The following is a 22,045-nucleotide window of genomic DNA, read 5'->3' as shown; positions in this document are numbered from 1 at the left end:
TACTGCAATTTCAGTTTCATTCCATCTGGCTTCCAGCTCCACATGCCTTCTGAGAACTTGGTCCTCTGAGATTTTCATGCCCTTCCCTCCTGCTCTTGCGCTACCTTCGATATGGTCTTCTGAGGAGTTATGTTTCCTCTGAGACACATGAGATGAAGCAATCTAGAAGTTTACAGACTTTAAATGGGATTGACTTAATATGTGACCACATCAACAGATGATGCAGCTGCAACTCCACCCTTTCTGCAGAGTCTGCTTTTCTGGCATAATTAAGAAGTTAAGATGTAGAAAAGGATAATTACCTCCTGATTCATAGTATCTGTGTTGTTCATCTGAAAACTCTTGTTTCTTTTCATCTAGTGCCTTTTTTCTCCTTTCTCTGCATTCCCAGGGCTCTCTTCCTAATTTTTATTCCGCGTTTCTTTCCTAAGGCCCTTAAGGCAGCCTAGTAAGAATGAAAGGATGTGCAGTTTGGGGTCAGAGAGATCTGAACTCAAACTCTGGCTCTATTACTTACTAGCTGTGTAGCCAAGAGGAAAGCATTCACTCCTCTTCAGCCTTGATTTCTCCTCTATTAACTGGGGATAATAACAACCACCGTATAGAATCAGATATAATATATTTATATCTTAATATATTAAGTGCCTGCTGCACTTTAATTCATCACAATTTAATAAACATACATCATGGACCAGACCTCACTCACACTTGGGAAGTGGTTAATAAACGACAGACACAGCAGGCACTATGCCGTCTCCCTTTTGAATAAGGCCTCTAGAACCAAGGCTATTCTCGGGATAGTGGAAGCCCTCTCAGGGCTCACGGGATGATGGAAGCCGTCTAAAGCCAAATCCAACAACACTACAAAACCACAGAGCTCAAAAAGGAGACAAATCAGGTTACCCATACTTACTCCTTTGCCTAGACTTACATAAGACCAAGACTACTACAAACTTTACTTTTATGGAAATGGGCAAATAAACATTCTGGACCATATGAGCTAGTTTCTGAAGCCCACAGTGGAGTGGAGAGTCAGGCAGGGACGGATGGCAGAAATCAGGAAAGAGAGTGTCTCAGTCCATTCAGGCTGCTGTAACAAAATACCATAGACTGGGTGGCTTATGAACAACAGAAATTTGTTTCCCACAGTTCTGGAGGCTGAGAAGTCCAAGACCAAGGTGTCAGCAGATTCTCTGTCCGGTGTGGGCCTGCTTCACGTTTAAAGATGGCTGTCTGCTCCTTGTGTTCTTACACAGTTGAAGGGGCAAGGGAGCTCTCCACTGTCACTTTTAATAGGGCACTCATCCCATTCCTGAGAGCTCCACCCTCATGACCTAAGCACCTCCCAAAGCCTCCACCTCCTAATACCATCACATCATGGCTTAGGACTTCCCACATATGAATTTGGGGAGGACACAAACATTCAGTCCACAACAGCGAGATAAGAGCCTGTCAATGGCAGAATATAGACACAATCACCCCCCAAAGAGTCCACACTGAGTGGAAAAATAGTAAAGCATTTCTGATCAGTGGTGGTAAAACAGAGTCATGACCACTAAGGATCCGAAAGGAAGGTGCTTGCAGGTATGTTTGACCAGAGGCAGCAGTCTTGGAAAGGCACAGATTCTGGGAGAGGAGGATATTTGGAAAGGGTGGTAATGTTTAGGGACATGGTGGTGAAGGATAAGAAAAAGGCAACTGATGTAAAAGAAAGTAAAAACAAGGAAACACACTGAATTTCCCACCCCCTCACCCAAAAGCCATCATTTACTAAAGAAATATCATTTTACTGTACCAACAGACTTTTAGACCAAGAAACTTAGTAAACCACCCAGTTTCCTCTCCCTTGCCTACAGTAAACACCTATAATTACTGACCCAAGAAAAACTGTAAGAAATTTAACACTGCATCCCAATAAGAATTAAGTATTATTATACAACGATTTGTTTAATGATCTATTTAATGAAGGAATATCTCAAAACAGAGATTCAAAACTCAGTGAAGAAATAAACAACAAAAAACCCACAAAGGGGATTCCCTGGTGGTGCAGTGGTTGAGAGTCCGCCTACCGATGCAGGGGACACGGGTTCGTGTCCCGGTCCGGGAAGATCCCACATGCCGCGGAGCGGCTGGGCCCGTGAGCCATGGCTGCTGAGCCTGTGCGTCCGGAGCCTGTGCTCCGGAACGGGAGAGGCCACAACAGTGAGAGGCCCGCGTACCGCAAAAAAAAAAAAAAAAAAAAAAAAAAAAAAAACCACAAAGATGAGAAAAAAGAGTTGATCAAACTCAGTAAAGTAATTGAATTTTTTAAATCATCTCAGAAATGAACACTAAATTACAAGGTGCCCAGAGGAAAAGAGGTTTGGATAAAAATGTGATTGGAGACATCGAAGAGAGGGATCGCTGAGAAAACACATAAAGAGATATAAAAAACATGAGAAATAAAATTACAAAGAAGATGCAACATACATTTAATTTGAGCATTCTGGGAACTGCAATCCGAAGCAGCTTTCTAAAAATAATAGAATTGAATCTTCATACTGAAAATGCCTACAATGTATTCATTTCTGTCAACTACAAAATGTATTTTAGTAAAGTGTTTAAACTTTATTAAACAAAATTTAGATTTTTTATTAAAAATAATCTTCATTCATAAAAGGCTACCTCACTTACAAAGGGAAGAAATCAGGTGAGTCTCAGACTCCTTGGCAGCAACATGGATGCAAGACAACACTGCAGCAACATTTTTGAAAAACTCAAGATGGTAAAGCATAAGCTCAATGATCTTAAATCCACTCAAGCTTTCCTTCAAGTACCAAGGTTATAGAAAAACAGTTTTAATCTGCAAGAACTCAGGGAATACTGCACTCATAGGTCCTTCCTGAAAAATCTACTAAAGGATTTAAACCAAAAGATGACTGGAGAAACTGGCAAAAAGTCTGGTGATGAGAACAAAATATATTGAATAGAGCTGAGAATAAAACAAAGGTGGAGGAAGAGTGGAAGAATTTTATGTAAATGTTATATGTTTTGACAAAGTAGAAATAATTCAGCTGAAAACTGGGAGAAGTAGGGAGACAGAGGCACATAGAAAAAGTTTATTGACTGTGCTGTAGATCGTAAGTGGAAGTCAAAGAATTGCAAGATTAACTTCCTAAATACCTAAGGATGACCCTGCATACCAAGATAAGACCATCTCAGAAGAAACAGTTAATATTTGTCACTACTGTGTAATATTTCATTATCTTATTCTAGTCTAACAATAGATAATCTTATCATTTTCATATTTTATATTTCTATTCATCTTTTATTATTTATTTTTTAAAATGCCTCCACTGCCTAAAACTGAGCCCCATTTAAGGCCACGCAGAGTATATTCCATCCATACGACCCTAGGAGTAATGGACTTGACTCTGGGATCCTGGCAAATCAGTAGCCATGGAAATGACTCAGTCCAAAAGATCTGAGGCAGAGAAGCTAGATCAGCCAGGTATCAAACGGTAGCTTCAGGAAGGGAAAGAGGCTGACCAGCTGTGTTTCTTAGCAATCCATGATTTACTGCACCTTTAAGTAGCATGACTCTGCTTTGGTCAAGAGGAGCGACTTTGGAGCAAATGGAAAATATTATCCAGAGGAAGTTGCTAGTTACATAATAGCAAATACGAATGCCTTAAACCATCTGACTCCCTCACGTGTCTTTCCTTTCCTGTTACACCAATGCCGTTCTGGTAATCATTTTACTCTTCTCTGCTGAGTTCTTACAAAGGATCTCTTAAAGGCTGGAAAGACACCCAAAAGAAAGGAGTGATTTTCTCACGGTGAAGTTGTGACCTCTATGACAGATCGTAGGCTAAAATATTCAGGAGACATCCTGCTCCATGGGCTTATAAGACAAGTTAGATTTCCTTGCAAGCCAAGAACTAGGCTTTAGAGATAACTCCTGAGAGCTGACCATTTTGAGGATCACAGAAAGACTAACTTAATTCCAGCCATAAATTGGACTCTTTGTCACCATGGCGAATAAATGTTATCAGGTGGCTTCTTAGCTATGCTATCCCTGATGACTGATGAGGATTGCTCTGTAAATGTGGTGGCATCCAACCCAGATACACCCGCTGCCGTGTTTATAAGGTTTTGTCTCTCTCGCAGGACATGTCTGTCATATCAGCCAGTGCCAATGGAATAGGTACTTAGAACAATGCTCTAATTTTATATGTGAGGAAACAACTCTGGAACAGTAAAGGGGATTCTCTATAGCCCCAAAGCTCTGGTGAACAGGTCAGCTCAGGGATTCCCTTGAGGTTAAGCACATAACAGGGGGAGAGGATACCGCAGACTTACATATGGAAATGAGAAGGATAGAAACCTCAGCTAGAACGCAAGGAACTTCACCACAGCCAAGAAGCTAGACCTTGTAAGGACTGAAACAGAGTCCACACAATAACCAGTTATGCTCTAGCCATCAACCACAGGGTGATTAGCATAGGAGTTTATTCATCAATACTCTTGTGCTAGTTCTCTAGCATTACTACAATTTGCTTATCAAAGAGTCCATGGGGACCATCTCTCACATCAATACTTCCAGCTTTTGGCACATGAAAAGTGACAATAATGATGAAAAAGATGATGATAATAGCAATAGCTGTAAGTTTTTGATCTTGTACCACGGACCATGTAACGTGCTACGTATTAGCCCCTTTCTACAGAAAATGAAACCAAGACTTTGAGCTAGTTGGTGAATTACCCAGATGATCCGATTCCAAAGCTCATGCTCTTTGTGCTGTAACACCTTTAGATCATGTGACCCTTCCGTGAACCAGTTAGCTGTACCCGTCTGAACTGTGGAGTCCTGTGGAACCCACATTGTGATTTACATGTAAGGACTCACCTGTGGCCACTATCTTGCACAGGTAGCTCTGAGCACGGCAGAATCGGGGTTCCAAGCCATTCAGATGCCTCCATTTCTTGGGGTGGCCAACATACTTGCTCCGAGTTCCTAGTACCTCCCCGCCTGCCTGCACTCAAGCCCAATGTTTTGCTCCCTCTCAGTACTGATCCTATACCTACATGCTGCAACTTAGAAAAAATTTTACCTCAAAAGGTTTGAGCTCTTTAGGTCGACCTTTGTATAACCTTTAGGGAATTATAAAATATCTTTGTTCTTCTGATTTCAATATTTCCTTTTTCATGCCCTCTAGGATTCAATCAGGAAGTATGTGTGGGACACTAGATTGCTAGGGTCAAAGTTGTTTCCTCTTGTTAACCATGAACAACAAAGCAAGGGTCATGGAGATCTCTGTATATACACACACACATACGTATACATTTTCTCCTTGTTAGATTGTGTTCACATCTTCACAGATTTGGACTTGTTACTAAAGAAGGCATTACTATACTGCAATAAATCATAAATCCCTGAATGTCAAGTGCTTACTAATAAAAGTTTATTTCTGGTTCACGTCACAGTCTGACACAGCTCTGGTGACTTTCTGTGCTGCTTTGCTGTCCAAGTGGTGACTCAGCAGTTCAAGGCTGCTTGCATTTTATAATTCTAGCACCTTACAGTCCTCCACTTCCAGCTACACAGGCAAGAGAGAGTGTGAAGAGCACTCACCTACTCAACCGCCTCAGACAGGAAGTAGCACATCTCTTCCTTTCACATTCCCATTGGCCGTAACGCAGTCACGTGGTCCAAAATCACTGCAAGGAAGATTGGAAAATGAAGTCCTGTGTACTCAAGAGGGACACGTGGATGGGTGAGCATCATGCCAGCCTCTGCCCTCAAATTGTATAACCTCTGGCCCTTTAAATCCTAGATCCAACTCGGCTAATTCCACACATCCATTCACACAGGAATTTCTCATGTCTCTTCCTTCAAAATACGGAGAATCTAACTCTTGATCACCACCTCTATTGCCCTCACCATGGTCCCAGCCTCCATCATCGATCTCCCTGACAACTGCTATAGGTTCCTCACTGGCTTTGTTGCTTCCACCCTTGCCCCGTACAATCTGTTCTCAACACCAGCCAGAGGAATCACGTTAAATCTGAGTCAAATCATGTCATGCCCCGTTTCACTGAGAGTGGAGTGTTCCTCGGGGTCAACATCATTGCCATGGCTCCAAAGCCCTTCACAGTCTGCTCCCCCTTTATCTCCAACCTTATCACCTACACTTATTCCCTTTATGTCCCTCTAACACCCAGTATGCTCCCACTGGAGGACATTTGCACTGGCTGTTCCTCCTTCCTGAAATGCCTTTCCCCTGGATATCTGCACGGCTAATTTCCCCTCCTCTTTCAAGTCTTTGCCCAGCTGTCACCCTCTCAAGGAGGGCTGCCCCGGCATACTCAGCCCCCATGCTGTTACACTCCCCATTCCCATTTCCGTACTTTGTTTTTTCATGGTGCTTATCCTCTTCCAACATACTATATAACTTACATATTTATTTTACTATCTGGCCCACAATATTCACTAGAATACGTGCCACGAGAACAGAGAATCTTGTTTGGTTCACAAGTCCCTAGGACAGCACCTGGCACGTAGCAAGAACTCAATCAATATTATCAAATAAATAAGTGAAGGAATCCTGTGTACCCAATGGGCCTAGTGATGGATCCCAGAATCTCCTTTTCAATATTACTACTAGAGGATGTAATAGGGGGAAATAAATCTCCTTCCCTGATATCCACGAATTCCCAAACTACATATGTCAATTAGACTTTTACTATGACTTGCACTAAAATTCATCAATCATCCAAGAGTGTCACATGGATAACGTCATGTTGTAGGTTTCTGGAGTTTTTACGTTTTGACTTTGACTCTGCCAGTAGAGCATATTTAGATGTTAAGATGTTCAAGGCAAGGGTTATGGCTTTCAACTTGATTAGTACATAAAGGGACTTAACAGAATTCGTAGGATACCAGTGTTGGTGATTTTTTTTAATAAACATTTTAGCATTTCTCATAGCCTTTATACCTATGCAGATTCTCTTCTATATATAGACCCAGGCCAACCAAACAAAAGGGGTAAGCTCAGGAGAGTGGAACGTTTTCTCAACCACCCAAGGTCCCCTGTGAACCAGCCCTGGAGACCAACCCTAGCCATACAGGGCTGCGAGAACCTCGTAAGTGAGCCTCCTTTTATCTGGAAGAAAGTCTGAAAAGCAGACCAAAAGGTTTCAAGACCATTTCTCTCTCTTTTCCCAAGAGGCTGGGTCGCTAGTGTCTGGACACAAGCTGAGCGTTACAGTCACTGTTTTAAATAAGGAGCCCCTTTGATCTGGTTTAAAAACACAAACAGAAGGGCCTTTGTCCAATCTGAATTTGACATGTGTCCTTTGATTCTGTAAATAATCAAATTTGAACATAGTGTTATAACCGCAACTGCAAAGTGTGGAATGAGGCAAGTTTTTATTATAAGAAGACAATTTGCATTTATTAAGCAATATTTTTCAACAATACAGTCTTGTTTCTGAGACTCTTAACACGTTCCTTCACCAGTACAATTTCTTTCTTTTTCTTTCCCATTCCCATAATTCTCAACAATAAAGGAAAATCTATTTAAAAGAGTTCATTTTCCACAGAGACAAAAAAAAAATATTTTCAAAAGAAACCAAAAAGCCAAAGTTATTCAGATCAGTTCAATCTGCGTCTTCTGGACAACTTGACTATTGAGGGAGGAATGATTAGTTAAAAGGCTTTTCATGGAGTCCAGAGGTTAGCACTGTCTGGATATCGTCATGTATGTGAGACGCTAGGCCCAGGGAAAGAAAAGCATTGCTTCTGTGGGAAGTAAGAAAGTGTTTACTTTCAACCTTCTCAGCAAAGGTAATGCAGGCCAGTGAGCCTACTTTCTGGGGTCTTTTGGTCCCTGGATTTCTAAGCCCCAGGGCCCAAGAGAGGTTACAACCTTGAGCCCAAGCTCCCCAGAGCACCAAGGTCATTTCTAAACTTGCAGGGTGAAATGTATTTAAAGCCCTTCCCCAAGGGGAGTTGCAAAAGTTAGAAGTTGTTTTACTGTCAGGGTCAATTTATATTCGAAAGAGTGCAGGAGATGGGGTCTTTGCCCAGGGGACTTCCTAGGAAAAATAGAATTGACCTATTTTTAAGGAGAATGAATTCCAGAACTCAGTCCTTGGGACCCACTCCCCTCCCACATCCGTTCTCTATTCTTCCAGTGGAGGAGAGAAGTTTCTGCAAATCACTTCTGCTAATAACAATTGTCACCCTATGTACAAGGAACTGCCAGGAGCCCTGGCGCCCTTAACCCACATCATTAACTCCAACCAGACAAAGACCCTCACTGCTTTCCAGTGCAAGAGTTTAAATCTCAAACGTAATTATGCATGGGGGCCTTGGCTGACGCAGGTATCAGTGTTAGCTCTTATTATTTCTATTTTAATATTAACCTTTAAAATGTTTCTGCCTTCCTAAAATGATTATTAATATAGAATAATCATTTGATATAGCTTAGATAGGGACATTGCAGCTTTTTTTAACACCAGAAATTCTGAAACTTAAAGAATTAGGCTTCCCCATAAAGGCTACGAAAGTGTGAACCAGTCCAGGAAATAGGGAAACAGGACTTAGATGTTTCACTGCACGTAAAGCCAATCACAATTACAGAAAATATGATCCTGAATAACACAGTAAATGGTTACCGATCAGACAAATACGCTAGAACCATGTGGGCCTGCTACAAGTTTAATCATGCAGGAGATTTTGTGAAGAGGTAGATGTCTCGATCCTTTACCCCATTTTGGAGTAAAGAGCTCATCTGAACAGCTTCAGTATGCGTTGCTTTCTTTTATACTCCAACAAGAGAACATGGGATAATACTTCGAAACAGTGAAGACCAATCTCCATAAAAGTTATGTGAAAGAAGTCTACCCACCTCTGTTCTTTCAGTAGCCACCAAACTTTGAAGCCAGTAAAAGGAATATTTCTTGCAAAGAAGGTAAATTACTATGTGTTTCTGGAAATCTTCATCGTGTTTCTGTTAAATCCTGGAGACCCAAGATCAGCTTTGTGTCCCTGGGGCTTTACTTCTATTTGCACTAGAAAAACACAGTGGTCATCTGTGATGCTTGCCCTTTTGGACAGAATAAACACAGCACCACTGATCCTTTGAACATTGGATGGAACCCAGTGCAACACAAGTTTTAAATATATGCTTCACTTCCTTTTTTAGTATTAGATGCTTAGTACCAGGGTCAGACTTCTACAAAGGATACATACGGAGTAATCTTCTGAACTGTTTAAGGCATCAAACTCCCCTGTGGAATCCAGCTCTTTCCTTTAGCTCACTACTTCTGTGTACATGCAGCCTCCTTCTCTGTGCTCTAAGGAGAGACGGGCATAGTCCGTCTCCTTATTTTAGTTGTTAATTGGCCAACCTGGGTTCTAATCCCTGTTTGGCCACTAACCAGCAGCATTCTGGGGTCTGTCAAGTTTGCTTTTATGGGTATCAGTTTCTTCCTCTCTGAGATAGGAAAATAGAGCCAGATGAACATGAATAACACCTCCGGAACTGATGGTCTGTGGTTGTTTAGACAACTGTGTGCATGTGTAATTAATTAGTTCTTAATAAGGACATGGACCAAATTAATGAAATCCATGGTCAGTGAAGTCATTTCAGAGCTGCTCTAAAAACATTTGTCCAAAGGTTTCCTGTGTAAGAAAGTAAGTAGAATGTTCTTATTGTCTTCCATATAGAAAATGATAATATGAAAATACATGAAATTCACAAACAATTACCTAGAAACTAGTTTTGTTTTATTAATGTGGCTCAAATCTGAATCACAGATTAAAAATGTATCCATTTGGTGAAATGATTTATCCCATTATGAAGTAAGGATATCTCCATGAGAAATAGTCATTTATCCCTTAGGATGAGTAAGTTTATCAGTTCATTTTCTAAGAGAAACTTCAGAGACAAAAAAAAAGCAAGAGAGGACTTTCTAGGTAAGAGAAAATCCACGGGAGTGTAGACTAGTGTGACCTGGGACCAACCTGGCCTCTGCACAATTTTGCCTGAAGTTGGTTTGAATCATAGGAAAAATCATAATTTCCATTTGTTTCTCTTTTTTCTAAACTAAATGATTGTCCTGTCATTTTGTCACTAGAGCAGGGACATGAATATGCAGCTTCTGATTCAAATACAGTCAAATTGACCCCAGGTTAAGGCTTGCATGAGATTCTTAGCAAAATAACCTCTTACCTAATTAGCTGGTACACGTAAACTAACTAGAACTTTACCCCCTGCCAGTAGGAAATTTGAGAAATTTGGTCCAAACATGGAAAATCTGATTTCACTTGCGGGAGTTGAGATGCCAGCAATGAATGGAGGAAGTCACATGAGAAGGCTGGTGTGCCTTGCTTCCATTACATCATCCATTAAGAGGGCTGCACTGCAGACTTGACAGGTCACCTTCCCCGCATGATGAAATGGAAGAAGTGATCAGACAGAGAATTAATTGGTGCACGTGTGCTTGGCCATAGCGTTAAATGTTTATGGAGTGTTTAGATGACATCAAGGTAAAAACAAATGGTTGGAGTCACATGGCTAAGCCATGGAGTCACTGAAGTGAGTAGCAGAACTGCTGCCTTGTATAAAAGTCTTTTGGGGATGGAAGGACTCTGAACTTTTCACGAGTAAGGATTATGTGCAGGACATCAAGCTACACACCACAGGCACTGGAGTCCAGATATGTGGCCAGAGAAATTCCAGATCTGCCCTCTAATTCTGCCAGTCTCTGTCTGACATTGGGCAAGTTAGGTTATCTAGTGCAAGTTTCATGGGGTTATCCTGAGACTCCATTGAGGCAATGAGTAAAAATGCTTTTTTCTTTTCTTTGTTTTTACTAATTTCATTATTATTTTATAAAAAAGTATGCATGTGTGTCACATACATTTCAAACAATATAGAAAATTTCAAAAATAAAGCAACACATCACCCAAATTCTTATCTTACAGAAATGATCTGTGTTAAACTTTGGTAAACATTCTGTGCCTGTAGGAACAGCTTCATTTTGTTTACTGAGTTAATTACTAAATTAGTTGCCCAGAGAAGAACACAGCATTTGCTTTAATCTAAAGTGTCTGGCTCTGTTGACCAACTTTACAAAAGTGTTGCTAAATTGCTGTCATATATTTAGAGTAAAATCTGTCACAATGCCCAGCATGATAGTTTTCAAGTAGCATCCCTGCCAACCGTAAGGTTCCACAGAAGTACTTCCACAAATACTTGATTCAAGTTTCACTTTTTAAACATTTTCCAATTTTTTTTAGAACCTTCATTTTAAAAGCCCAACTTAGAGATTTACCCACCTGTTACCATTCAGGTAAGTGAACTGGATTTTCCTAAGACTAAAGAGTGAAGTTACTTCTGCCATCACTGTTTAATTGAATGAAGAATATTCCAAGATTGAAGGTGAACAGTTGCAAAGTGTACAATTTCCATTCCTAGATTGTGTGAATACAAATTTTCTCAACACCCTGTAGCCCCTCAAAATGTGAATATTTAAAGTACTTTATGACTGCAACTTGCAAGAATATCCAAATATTAACTTTTTTTATTGCTATCCTTGATCAATGTGATAATTTGGAAATGTTTTTAATTGTACTGAAATAACTTTATGCTCATCAAAATTTGGCGAACATCCTTCTAGATATCTCTCAAAGATAAAATGATGGATGGATGCAGGAATGATGCCCCAATCATAGGCTATTTTTATGTATATGTAATATTTCATTTAATCCCCTCAAATTTAACACACAAAAAAGGGGAATCTAAAAGGATTCTAAAGGAATCTAAAAGGATTCTTTCTAAAGGAACCTCAGATAAATTTTTGAAAATGGAATGTACAAATTAATCTGTGTATTTTAAAGAATTATACTTATGTCAGTATATCCACGTGATATCACCCAGGTTAAGAGATTAAAACTCTCTGTGGGGCTTCCTAGATCACATTCACATCACCTTCATTACTTTTGTAATGATAATTTCCTTGTTTTACTTAGTTTTACTGTATATGGAAGCATCTCTGAACAATGTTTGTTTAGGTCTGCCAGATGTGAATGGAACGTACGAGGACTCATACTGTACGCACTAGTTTGTGGCTTCTTTTGTTCATTATTATAATTCTAAGGTTCATGTATGTTTATATGGATAGTTGTAATGCATTCATTTTTGATGTTGTATATTATTCCATTATACGAAAATACTACAGTTTATTTTTCCATTCCTCTGATTATGATCATTCCGGTTTTCAACTATTGGCTAATATAAATCATGTTTCCATGGACATTTTGAGTAGTCTCTGGCCTATGAGTCCAAGAGTGTCTCTAAGATCTATTCTTCAGGGTAGAACTGCTGAGTTGTTTGCTGTGCAAACATTCTACTTTTCTAAGCAATACTGACTTCTTTTCCAATATTCATCGATATTGGACCAATATTCACTCCCACGAGCAAAGAATAAGAGTTTCCATTGCTTCCCAACCTCACCAGCACTTGGTATTGTCAATCTTTTAAATCTATTGCAGCCAGTATGTACATTAATACTGTTGCTCTCTGTGGCTTTAATTTGTACTGGTCTGATTACTGAAATTGAGTTTCTTGCCATATACTTATTGGTCATATTTTTCCTCTTTTGTTAAGAGCCTGTTCACTCTTTTGTCTATTTTTCTATTGGGTCGTTGGTATTTATTACTTATGAATTTAAAGAAATATAGATAGATGATTAAATGATTGTTTTATAGATGGCTAGATAAATATCTCTACCTCTCTATCTATCCCTCTCTGTATGTATGTATATAGAGAGAGATTCTAGATACTAGTTTTACCAGTTATTAAGCTATCATCTCTTATTTTCAAATCTATCTTTTAATACTTTGTGATTCTAGGGCTATGTATTAGTTAGCTGTTGCTATGTAACAAATGACTCCAAAATTTAGCAGTTTTAAACAACAGACATCTATTATCTCCCAATTTCTGTGGACCAAGAATCCGGGCATAGCTGAGCTGCATGTCTCACTATCCCTCACAGAGCTGCTAGCAATGTGTTAGCTCAGGGTCTGGGGTCTCATCTCATGGCTCACCTGGGGAATGGTCCAATCCCAATCTCATTCAGTGGTTCCATTTCTCACAGGCTATTGAACCACAGGCCTTATGTCCTCACCTGCTCTTGGCTGGAAACCAACCTCAGTTACTCGACATATGGGTTTCTCTCACATGGCAGTTTTCTTTATTAAAGTATGAGAGCCAAGAAGACAATAGATAGATGGAAGTCGCACCAGAAATGATATCGTGTACCTCTTGCCAAGTGCTAGCAAGTCACTAGGTCCAGCCCACACTCAAGGAGAGGAGATTATACAGGTGCATTAACACCAGATGCAGGGATCATTGGGAGACATGCCAGAAGCTCTTATCCCAGACTGGGATTCTACATTTCTTCATTGTCAGTTGGTTCCTATTAAGGTCCATCAATATAGGGCCCTAGAGGAGGTAGGAAGGCCAAAGTGGGAGAGAATCTTGCGCCTTTCGATCTCCTACCGTTCCTATTAGTGTCACTGCAGCAATGGCTCTTCATCTTGGAAGCAGCAGTTACAACAAGTAGCAGTTAGTTACAATCTCCAGACCTTTCTATACTCCCAGAACCAGTCTCATCACACCTCCTCTTATGTACTAACACCAGCTAGGCAGCATCCTCTCATTAGCGGGTAGAACTCTAGCGCCACGAAGCCCCTCCTCCAAGCACCAGCTTGAGAGCCCACCTCTTCAGAGGTCTGAGTTCCACCTTCCCCAGCCCCTTCTCCCAGCTCCTGGATTCTGATCATCCTGCCACTTCCCTGGACCCCGCTGCCTAAGGGTGGTAGCTGCTTCTTGCAGTTACTAACTCTACATCACCTCGGTATTCCCTTTTTCACTTCTTAGGTCTCCCATACCTATTTAATCAGGTCCCTACATTAAACAATTTCTGTTAAAACATTGAGTGTGGTTTCTGACTGATACCCTGATATCTTCACCCAGTTTGAGGGATTTGAAACAGAATTCAAAGTGCCCCTTTTCTTCAAAGACTCACAACTTAGGGAGGAAATAATACATAGGCACAAACATCTATAATACAAACAGAAATTGATTGTTGCCATAAAAAATCTATAAGTAAAGAGTTTTAGGGGTTTAGAGGAGGAAAAAGGGGCTTCTGGCTAGGAGAAGCAGATAATCGTCATAAAGAAGGGAGGATTTTAAATCCTAAAGTGTGGGGGCTTCCCTGGTGGCGCAGCGGTTGGGGGTCCGCCTGCCGATGCAGAGGACACGGGTTCGTGCCCCGGTCCGGGAAGATTCCACATGCCGCGGAGCGGCTGGGCCCGTGAGCCATGGCCGCTGAGCCTGCGCATCCGGAGCCTGTGCTCCTCAACGGGAGAGGCCACAGCTGTGAGAGGCCCGCGTACCGCAAAAAAAAAAAAAAAAAAAAAAAAAAAGAAAGAAAAAAAAATCCTAAAGCGTGGTTAGTCCTTAAAAGGCACAAAAAGAGGAGGGAGGAGGAAGAGAAAAGCAAAAAAGAAACCATAACAGGAAATAAGGTTTGGAAGTTAAGTATAGAGAACAAAAGAGAGCTTGGTCTCTACACCAGTGTTGTCCAATAGAAATATACTGTGAGCCACAAATCCAAGCCACAAAACTAGTTTTCAATTATCTAGCAGCCAAACAATACAAAAAGTAAAAATAAATAAATGAAAGGAATTATATGTTATTTAATTCAATATATGTGAAATATTATTTCAACTGATAATTAGTATAACAAGTACTAATGAACTCTGTACATTCTTTCCCTTATACTAAGTCTTCAAGATCCAGTGTTTTTTTACATTTACAGCACATCTTAGTCTAGACTAGCCACATTTCAAGTACTCATAACCACATGTGGCTTTTGGCTACCATATTGGACAATGTTGATCTAAACAATAGGGAACTGTGGAATGGTTCTGACCAAGGAACCACTATAATCAGGGAAGCACTTAGAATTTTTAGTGTGGAAAAACGGTTTATTCAGTGGGCAGACATTTATTGAGTGCCTGATATCTAATAATGACAACACTAAGAGACCTACTATTTACTGAGTGCATAGATGTGTTTAACAACCACTAAATACCTTTGGAATTTTTTTATAGAGAGAAATTAGATGCCCTGCTCTAACAATGTCTTCAGTTATTTTCTTTAAAACGTTAGTTGAATTTTATAAATGTAGTGAGAGGCTTGTCGAATTTCTCAAAATAATTAAACAAGAGACCTTGAGTTTTCCAAAAAGTGTTTTCCTTAGCATTAAGGTTATAAAGCTGCATGCTGGATTTATGCTTCCTGAATATTGTAGGATCTGTCTATCCTCCCACTAATCCTCTCCTCTAGGGATCTTTAATATGGTGATTACTGACATTCCTACTAAAATGATAAAAATACAGGAAATGTCATTTTAATGATTGTGGGTTTCAGCCTTTCCAAGTTACAAGATATAAATGAGAATTATTTACAAGTGGAGTGCATTTCCCCCTAGGAATTCATTTGGTTCACCTGGATTTATGGACTCAGTCTGTTTTCCATTTCATTTTATAAACGTTAAGCTAGCTATTAAGATAGGAAACACATCCAGGTAATGCGGGGAGTGAGGGTAGAGCCCGCTCTGTCCATAACCAGCAATGCTCACGTCACTGATTTCATTTAATCTTGGTAGATCAGTCACGAGACTCTGTGTCTTATCTTTTAACATTTGCTATTTATTGTTCTCCTACAAAAGGAAAAATTCCATAATTTTCCTCAAATCCCTTTTGGAATCAAAACAGGAATAAACAATTCCCAAACTTCTGTAAGTATTAATGGCATTGCCCTCATACTTTCAGTCTGTTTGAGGATTCAGTAAATGTGCTCTTTCCATGTTTGGTGTCAGGTCACCTGGGATTGTGAGAGGACAATGGAATCTGGGTTCCGAGTGCAACTTCACTATCATAGGCTTTGCTAAATAACTCTGGACCTGGCCTTGATCATTGGTGGCATAGAGGAAGGGAAGAGGAAAAGGGAATTGAAAGTATTTCTAAACTGCAAAATGTTCCATATATGTGAGGTGTCAGTTAATACCAGTTCTTTACTTTTAAGTACATTACAACCTGCATGGGAGAAAAGTCATATTTGTGTGGGAGTGAGTAAGACTGCAGGAGGGAGACCTACTGAGGAGGGAGCATTATTGATAAGAGCTTGAACTAATGCCTGTGGGAGTGGAGAGGTGCGGTCGGGCTAAGGACAGCTGACCTTGATGCAAACTCAGCAATGGATATGATGCTAACAGAGAGTGTGGTGGCTTCAAGGATGGCTTCTCTCTGGGTTTTCTCACTTTGGCAACTGGGTACCTAGTGGTGTCATTCTCCAAGAGAGAATCACGGAGCAGGAGTGAATTTGGAGTCTAGGGGCGAAGAGGGAGCATCGTGGACATGAATGGATTCAACCTTGTGTAGGGTGAGATGCCCAGGGGACACACAGGAGGAGATTGCCACAGCCAATTGGATATATATGCCTAGAATTCAAGGGACAGGTCTGGGTAGAAAATATTGGGTGGGCTGAAAAGTGCTTTCAGTTTTTCAAGTAAAAATAAAAGACACATTTTTCATTTTCACCAAGAACTTTATTGAACAACATATTCACCCTTTTGTTCCACTACCTTCTGCCATTTTCCAGGCAACCTCACAATTCCATCTTCCCAAAACTTTTTATCTTTTTGAGAAAAGAACTGTTCCAGGTGCCTTTTACAGTCTTCCAGGGAATTGAAATTTTTTACATTAAGAGAATTTTGTAAAGACTGAAATAAATGGAAGTCTGAAGGTGCAATGTCTGCTGAATATGGCAGATGAATCAGAACTTCCCAGCCAAGCTGTAACAGTTTTTGCCCGGTCATCAAAGAAACATGCACTCTTGGTGTTATCCTGATGGAAGATTATGCATTTTTCTGTTGACTAATTCTGGACACTTTTCATTGAGTGCTGCTTTCAGTTGGTCTACTTGGGAGCAGTATTTGTTGGAATTAATCGTTTGGTTTTCCAGAAGGAGCTCATGACAGAGGACTCCCTTCCAATCCCACCATATACACAACATCACCTTCTTTGGATGAAGACCGGCCTTTGGTGTGGTTGGTGGTTCATTTTACTTGCCCCACAATCTCCTCCATTCCACATTGTTGTACAGTATCCACTTTTCATCACCCACCGCAATTTGTTTTAAAAACGGAATGTTTTCATTATGTTTAATTAGAGAATCGCATGTGGAAATACGGTCAAGAAGGTTTTTTTTGCTTAATTTATGTGGAACCCAAACATCAAAGTGATGAACATAACCAAGTTGGTGCAAATGACTTTCAACACTTGATTTGGATATTTTGAGTATGTCGGCTATCTCCCACGTGGTATAACGTTGATTGTTCTTAATTATTGTTTTGATTCGATCACTATCGACTTCAACGGGTCTCCTCGACCATGGAGCATTACCCAGCGAGAAATCTCCAGCACGTATCTTCGCAAACCACTTTTGACATGTTCCATCAGTCACAGCGCCTTCTCCATGCACTGCACAAATCTTTTTGTGTATTTCAGTTGCGTTTTTACCTTTCTTGAAATAGGAAAGCATAATATGCAGAAAATGTTGCTTTTTCTCTTCCATCTTCAATATTAAAATGGCTACACAAAAATTCACCAATTTTGATGTCTTTTTCTAAATGCACGCTGATATGACAGCTGTCACATACAATCTGACAAAGTTGTTTCAAATGAAGTTAAAGACAACTAAGTGCTACTAGAGCCATGTGACGGAAAAAAACGAATGAATCTTTTGGCCAACCCAATACATACTCCAGAATCAAGAGGTGATTGAAGGCATGAAAGTGGATAAGTGCTCCTGGGAGATGCATGTAGAGACAGAGAAGGAAATGGAGCAAGGACAGAACACTAGCAAACTAGTATTTTAAGGGAGGGAAGAGAAAGAAGAGCTCACAAAGGATTCTGAAGCTGTTGGTGCCACCTCCTCCCCTGCCCACCCACATCTGAGTTCATTTTCCTGCTGAGCTGGCCTCTTCCCACCTCTTGCTTCATTGTCTGAGGGCCCTCTCTGGTGCCAGAAGAACTGACTCAGCTAGCACAGGGCATCTCACAGGTGCTGAGAACTTAATGAACTCAGGTAGAGAAATAATCCAGCTTCCCATCCTTGGTGGGTCAATTCTGACATGTGTTCCACAGGGTTCACCCAAGGCCCATGGTGCCCACTGCCCCCACCTGACCACTAACTCGCCTTTCATTGGCTTGTTTCCTGTCCTATTTCGCTTTCCCCATTTCCTTGTTTGCACTTCCTGGGATCACTTCCCAAATAAACAACCTGCATTCTCCCTCCACCCATCCACCATCTCAGAGTCTTGGAGGGAAAAACTAAACTAAGAGAGAAGGAGAGACCAGATAGATAGGAGAGAATCAATAGAGTCTGGTGTCTTGGAGGGGGAAAAGTGGAAGGACAGTTTCATGAAGAAATTGATGAATAGTGCAAAATAGTGCAGAGATACTGAGCCAGAGAAGGACTGAAAATTTTCTCTGAATTTAGCAGCTGGAAGGTGACTTCGCCAAGAGCATTTTCAGTAAAACAGTGGGAGTAGCAGGCCAATTTGGGGCACCGTTGTGTGATTGAGTTGAAAAAGAGGAGACAGCCATAAAAGGAGGAGAAATGGGAGGAGCTAGAGGGGAACATGGGTGGGGGGGGAAGTCTTGTTAAGTTGTTTAGCATGGTATGGATGGAGTGTGCCCAACAAGGCTAGGGCAGTAGCAATGGTGCCAGCACAGGAGCGTGGGCCATTAATAGAGCACAGAAGGCCCTTTGAGGAAGAGTGAAAGGATGGAGTCCAAAGTGGAAATCATCCATCTTGGACCTACCTTGCCGCCAACACCAGACCAAATGATAGATGTACACAGAGAACCTTCACAGTGGGTAAGAAACAGAGAAAGTTCCTAACCTGATTTCTATGTTCTCAGTAAAGTAGGAGACCAGTCATCAGTCAGTATCTAGAGCAGAGATGATTAGAAACGGAGCTTTGAAAACAGTGGTGAGGTTTGAAAAAGCACATGTGGGAACTCAGTGCTGCAGAATGCATAGATGCACAGAAGGACAACCAGGAAATACGGTAAGTCCCCTGAATCCAGATCTTCAAGTTGCCAGCTTTCAAAGATCCAAACGTGCCCCTGGATGCCAGCTGTTGTACTGCACTACTGTACTTTTCAAGGTACTGTACTGTTTGATTAAAAATATTTTCTTTATTTTTTTTGTGCTTGTTAGTCTTTTATACATTATTTGTGTGAAAAGTATTATAAACCTATTACAGTATAGTACTATATAGCAGATTCTGTTAGTTGGGTACCTAGGCTAACTTTGTTGGACTTATGAACAAATTGGACTTACAAACGCACTCTCAGAACAGAACTCGTTCATATGTAGGGGACTTACTGTACTGAGATCCTTGCAGGGCTGAAGAATGTGAAGGCCTGGTGGCCTCGATCCCTGAGGTTTGCTTCAGCAACTCAGAGACAGAAGCCTAGAAGCCTAAAGGATGTACTTATTCAAATGGGCATAGAAGTATATGGTTGTATTAGGCTTCTCCAGAGAAACAGAACCAATAGCGTGTGTGGGTGTGTGTGTTTGTGTGTATAAAAGAGAGAGAGAGTGAGGGACCATATTTTGCAGGGCAGGCCAACAGGCTAGAGACCCAGAGAAGAGTTGATGTTGCAGCTCCAGTCTGGAGGCTGTCTAGAAGCAGAATTCCTTCTTCCTCTGGGGTCCTCAGTCTTTTTCTTGTAAGTCCTTCAACTGATTGTTGAGGCCCATGCACATTATGAAGGGTCATCTGCTTTACTCAGTCTACTACTGATTTATTTATTTATTTATTTTTAAAGATTTTTTTGATGTGGACCTTTTTTTTTTAACATCTTTATTGGAGTATAACTGCTTTACAATGGTGTGTTACTTTCTGCTGTATAACAAGGTGAATCAGCTATATGTACACATATATCCCTATATCTCCTCCTTCTTGCGTCTCCCTCCCACCCTCCCTATCCCACCCCTCTAGGTGGTCACAAAGCACTGAGCTGATCTCCCTGTGCTATGCGGCTGCTTCCCACTAGCTATCTATTTTACGTTTGGTAGTGTATATATGTCCATGCCACTCTCTCACTTCGTCCCAGCTTACCCTTCCCCCTCCCTGTGTCCTCAAGTCCATTCTCTATGTCTGCGTCTTTATTCCTGTCCTGCCCATAGGTTCTTCACCATTTTTTTTTTTTTTTTTAGATTCCATATATATGTATTAGTATACGGTGTTTGTTTTTCTCTTTCTGACTTACTTCACTCTGTATGACAGTCTCTAGGGATGTGGACCATTTTTAAAGTCTTTACTGACTTTGTTACAATATTGCTTCTGTTTTATGTTTTGGTTTTTTGGCTGCGGGGAATGTGGGATCTTAGCTCCCCAACCAGGGATCGAACCCACACCCCCTGCATTGGAAGGCGATGTCCTAACCACTGGACCACCAGGGAAGTCCCTACTACTGATTTAAATGTTAATCTCATCTAAAAAAATACCTTCATAGTCAGACAGAGAAAGACAAATATTGTATGATATCACTTATATGTGGAATCTAAAAAAAACTAACATAAATGAACTTATTTACAAAACAGAAATAGATTCACAGACATAGAAAACAAATTTATGGTTACCAAAGAGGAAAAGGGGAAAGGGTAAATTAGGAGTTTGGGATTAAAATGCACACACTACTATATATGGAGTAGATAACCAACAAGTATAGCACAGGGAACTATACTCAATATCTTGGAATAAACTATTATGGAAAAGAATCTAAAAATGTATATATATATATGTATATATACATATGTGCGTGTGTGTGTGTGTGTATAACTGAATCACTGTGCTGTACACCTGAAACTAACACATTTTAAATCAACTATATTTCAACAACAACTTTAAAAAAGAGATAATAGAAAACATTTAAAAAAAGTGATTAGAAAAAAATACCTTCATAGTAACATCGAGACTGATGTTTGACCAGATATCTGGGTTCTGTGGCCTAGCCAAGTTGACACATAAACTTAACCATCACAATGATCGTAGTAAGCGAGTGACTGAAATTGCAGCTAAAAGCCCGCACTGATTACATGTGAGAGTGCAGCAGGAGAAAACTGACACCCTGAGGGAAAAAGGAAAGGGTTCAAGCAGTTTCTCAGAGTTGTCTATGGGACCTGGACCAGAACCATCTGGACATCTATGAGGTGCAGACTTCTAGGCACTGCCCGCACACCTAGGCAATTGAAATCTATGGAGGCAGGCTTTAGGGAACTGCATTTTTCCAATCTTCTTGGGTGGCTGTTACCATCATTAAAGCTTGAGAACTGCAGGATTAAAGGGGAGTTGCTCCTGAAGCTGCCAGATAAGCATGATGGGAATAAAGGAATTAGGAGAGTTTTTTAAATGAGACACTGTGTCCAAAGTGCGGGATGTTAATATTGAAGGTTGACGGCCTGTCCAGTCCCAGGATGAGGCCGTGGCTATGGGTGGCTGAAAGGAAGGTGAAGTTCAATGTGGCTGCCTTTGTCAAAGAATTCTGCTGCTAAGTTGTTGCCTAGGTCACCCACTGGCCATTGGAATTGCCCTGGTTGATGGCAGGATTGAGGCTGGAGGATGGATGACCAACGCTGTAATAAAGAGAGAAGAGGAACCTAAAGGGACGCATCATAGCTACAAGCACAGAAGGTGTGCTATACCATCTTCTCTCCTGACCTCTCACTGTGCTGGCCATGGGAAGGTGAGCCCCCCTGGAAAATCAGCAGAGGAAGCGATGTCCTTGGGGAGAGCTGATGACAATAAAGAGTCAGCAGACAGCAAAGGAGTTTGTTTCTATTGGAACAGGGGTGACAGAGGGCACCAGGGAGAGTTTGGAGGGAAGTAGGAAGTTAAGAGGAAG

At 40.8% G+C, this 22,045-nt stretch overlaps 1 protein-coding gene across 3 annotated transcripts in view; it reads right to left on the bottom strand.

Moving 5' to 3' along the window:
• LOC307191386 (UPF0415 protein C7orf25 homolog) overlaps positions 1 to 22,045 on the bottom strand; it is a 248,275-nt gene that overhangs the window by 166,214 nt on the left and 60,016 nt on the right. For all 3 annotated transcript variants that reach the window (XR_013829740.1, XR_013829741.1, XR_013829742.1), the window contains exon 3: positions 5,615 to 5,700. The gene's annotated coding sequence lies outside the window, so the exon portion shown is untranslated. The remainder of the gene's footprint in view (positions 1 to 5,614; positions 5,701 to 22,045) is intronic.

Source organism: Stenella coeruleoalba (assembly GCF_951394435.1).
Source record: "Stenella coeruleoalba genome assembly, chromosome: 9".
Classification (NCBI taxonomy): Eukaryota; Metazoa; Chordata; class Mammalia; order Artiodactyla; family Delphinidae; genus Stenella; species Stenella coeruleoalba.
The sequence above is the reverse complement of the archived record's forward strand: the minus strand, read 5'-3'. Positions and strand labels throughout refer to the sequence as shown.